This window comes from Lepidochelys kempii, chromosome 24, assembly GCF_965140265.1.
Source record: "Lepidochelys kempii isolate rLepKem1 chromosome 24, rLepKem1.hap2, whole genome shotgun sequence".
Classification (NCBI taxonomy): domain Eukaryota; kingdom Metazoa; phylum Chordata; order Testudines; family Cheloniidae; genus Lepidochelys; species Lepidochelys kempii.
The window spans coordinates 15,130,247-15,134,040 of record NC_133279.1 but is presented as its reverse complement, the minus strand read 5'-3'; positions in this window follow the sequence as shown (position 1 = coordinate 15,134,040).

Genomic DNA, 3,794 nt, shown 5'->3' with positions numbered 1-3,794 from the left:
CATGGTGTCTAGCATTGTGTTCCCTTTCGGGGGGTCTTCCCAATGCCACAGCATGGCGCTAGGGGGGCGCTGTGCTGCCGGGGGCAGGGTGAGGGCGCTGTCCCCTGGCAGTCAGAGCTGGCCCCGATGCCCCAGCGCGGCACTAGGGGACGCTGTGCTGCAGGGAGCAGGGTGGAGGTGCTCTCTCCTGGCAGGGCTGGCCCCGATGCCTCAGGGCAGCAATAGGGGGCGCTGTGCTGCAGAGGGGCAGAGTGGGGGCTCTCCCATGGCAGTAAGGGCTGGCCCCGATGCCCCAGTGTGAATCAAACCGAGCAAGGGCTTGAATCTGGGTCTCCCACAGCACCAGGGAGGGGGGGTGCCTTGGTCCAGGTCTAGCAGCACCTCTCTGGGGAGGGGATTTTGGGGAGCAGAGGCTGGTTAACCCACCCCACAAAGGCAAAGCGAGCTCTGATGGCTGGGGGATGAAGCCAAACAAATACAGACTGGACATAAGGGGCAGGTTCTTCCCAAGGAGAGGACTTGACCCTCGCAACAACCACCCCAGGGAGGGGGCAGGTTCTCCAAACCTTTGAGTCCTTCCATTGCGATCGGGTGTCTCACTTAGCCGCACTGTACCTCAGCCCCCAGATCTGGGCTTGAAATCTGCAAAGGGGGCAGAGTTAAGGACACACATACAAAGGGGCGGAGTTAATGGCGCTTTAGCATGACCGAGATCTAGACCAGATCTGGGCTGGGTGCAGGGACCCCTGGGGGAGGTTCTCTGGCCCGAGCTAGGGACGAGGGCAAACTGGCCATGCAGAACAGTCCCTTGAGATGTGTGGATTGATAAACCAAACCCTCTAGCCCTGCAAAACACACGGCCTGGAGAGTACCCACTGCCCAGTATTATCCACACCAGAGCTCTCCTAGCATTGCGATCCCTCACTCGTCTTCAGGATCCACAGCTCAGCGTTTTAACCCGGAGCCAGGAGGAAACGCTTTGACCCCGATCCTGCCATCGGGCCCCTGTTACCGCCCAGTGGCTGGACCTAACACAGGAGCCAGGCCTCAATCTAATGTCACGGCTCAGCGCAGGCTTAATCCGTGCAGGGTGGAGACGCTTGTGGGCCCCTTTCCAATTTCAGCAGGGCAGCTGGCTCAGGCTTCTGTAGCATCTTTGCACCGGTGGGAATGACCTTGCCAGAAACGGACGGTCAGGGTGGGGCAGCCCCCATCACAGCTGGGCAAATAACCGATTTGCCAGCAACGCCGAAAAATCGGAAACAAAATTCCTGTCAAGTCTGACTGATTTTCAACGGTTTTGATTTAAAAACAACACATGAAAGGAATTTTTGAAACCAAAAAAATCATTTTGGACTGAACCAATTCCAGGGTTGAGGGTTTTATCTTCTACTGAGACAATTTGGCAAAACCCTCCAAAATCGCGTGATGATTTGGTGGCGCAGAACCTGTGTTTCCTGATCACAAAAAGTTTTGTGTGAACACGTTCACTTGTTTCTACTCCCCACCTCCTGCTCCTAGAGCCGGGTCATTTCTGGGCCCTGCCTTCTCTAACACCTGTGCAGGGCAACACATATGTGGCTATATGGATATACAGGTGCGGCCTATACAGATTTGATAGATATACAGTGCGCTCCAGTTATAAGAAACACTGTTATAAGAATCAATCAAAACCAGGGAGCAAAACCGCTGGGACAAAATCATACCTGTACTCCGCTTGCAAGAAGTGACCGCTTATAAGAATCAAATAATCAGGAGCAGATGTGATTGTTATAAAAGGAGTGCACAGTATGTAGAGAGACCTCGTGATAGAGTGTGAGATTTTTACTGTTTTCTAATTTCAACTAGGGCTGCCAAGTGATTTTAAAAAAATTAATCGTGATTAATCGTGTGATTAATCGCAATGTTAATAACAGAATACCATTTATTTAAATATTTTTGGATGTTTTCTACATTTTCAAAATATATTGATTTCAGTGACAACACAGAACACAAAGTGCACAGTGCTCACTGTATTTTTGATTACAAGTATTTGCACTGTGAAAAAACGAATAGTGTATTCCAATTCACCTAATACAAGTCCTGTTGTGCAGACTCTCTGTCATGAACGTTGAACTTACAAATGTAGAATTATGTACATAAAAAACTGCACTCAAAAATGAAACAATGTAAAATTTTAGAGCCTGCAAGTCCACTCAGTCCTACTTCTTGTTCAGCCAGTCGCTAAGAGAAACAAGTTTGTTTACATTTACGGGAGATAACACTGCCCGCTTCTTGTTTACAAGGTTACCTGAAAGTGAGAACAGGCGTTCGCATGGCACGGTTGTAGCCAGTGTCGAAAGCTATTTACGTGCCAGATGCGCTAAAGATATTTACGTGCCCCTTCATGCTTGCAGGTGACATTGTAAAGAAGAAGGCAGCAGTGTCTCCTGCAAATGTAAACAAACTTGTTTGTCTTAGCGATTGGCGAACAAGAAGTAGGACTGAGTGGACTTGTGGGCTCTAAAACTTTCAATTGTTTTATTTTTGAGTGCAGTTCTGTAACCAAAAAAAAAAACCCTACATTTGTAAGTTGCACTTTCACGACAAAGAGATCGCACTACGGTACTTGTATAAGGGGAACTGAAAAATACGATTTCTTTTGTTTATCGTTTTTACTGTGCAAATATCTGTAATAAAAAATAATGTTCACTGTGATTTCAATTACAACACAGAAGACAATATATGTATGAAAACGTAGAAAAACAGCCAAAATATTTGTTAGGATAGAGATATTCAGGCCTGTCTGTAAAGGCCGATACTCTAAGAATTGAGGTGTATTCTTATCACTTGGCTAGTGATAGAGGTATAAAAGAAAGAATCAACATCACTGTCTGCCAGTGTAAGGGCCTTCTCTTACTGTGACAGTTTGTGGCCCTGTGCTTAGGCTCAGGCCTTTGGCTAAGCAGCAGAGGCAGCCATAAGCTGGGAAGCGACCGGTCACATCCTCGCATTCCAAACTAGTCACACTGAAATAAGGTGCTATTGGGCTGTTAGAAAAGGAGGACTTGTGGCACCTTAGAGACTAACCAATTTATTAGAGCATAAGCTTTCGTGAGCTGTTAGGCACTATCAGGACAGGATTGTATTCCTATCACCTCCTAGAAAATGTAAAAGGAAACTTAGTTTGATAGCATCCTGTCTGGCAAGAACTCACTTATCAATCGCTGGGATGTGAAATCCTCACTTCTGTATTGTCTTGTCATTATAGTTCCCACTTTGCTGTTGTTTGTCTGTATAATCTCTGTCTGGTTCTGTGATTGTTCCTGTCTGCTGTATAATTAATTTTGCTAGGTGTAAACTAATTAAGGTGGTGGGATATAATTGGTTACATAATCATGTTACAATATGTTAGGATTGGTTAGTTAAATTTCAGGAAAATGATTGGTTAAGGTATAGCTAAGCAGAACTCAAGTTTTACTATATGATCTGTAGTCAATGAGGAAGTGATGTGGGTGTGGGTGGGGGTGGGCATGTGGGTGTGTGAGATGGGAACAGGGAATGGGGGTAAGAAAATGGGAATCATGTTTTGCTAAAGGGGGAGATGGGAACAGGGAATGGGGGTAAGAAAATTGGAATCATGTTTTGCTAAAGGGGGAAATGGGAACAGGGAATGGGAGTAAGGAAGTTGGAATCATGTTTGGCTAAGGGTAGGAATGGGAACAGGGACACAGGTGTAAGGCTCTGTGGTGTCAGAGCTGGGAAGGAGGATACTAAGGAAGGAAACTGGAATCATGCTTGCTGGAAGTTCACCC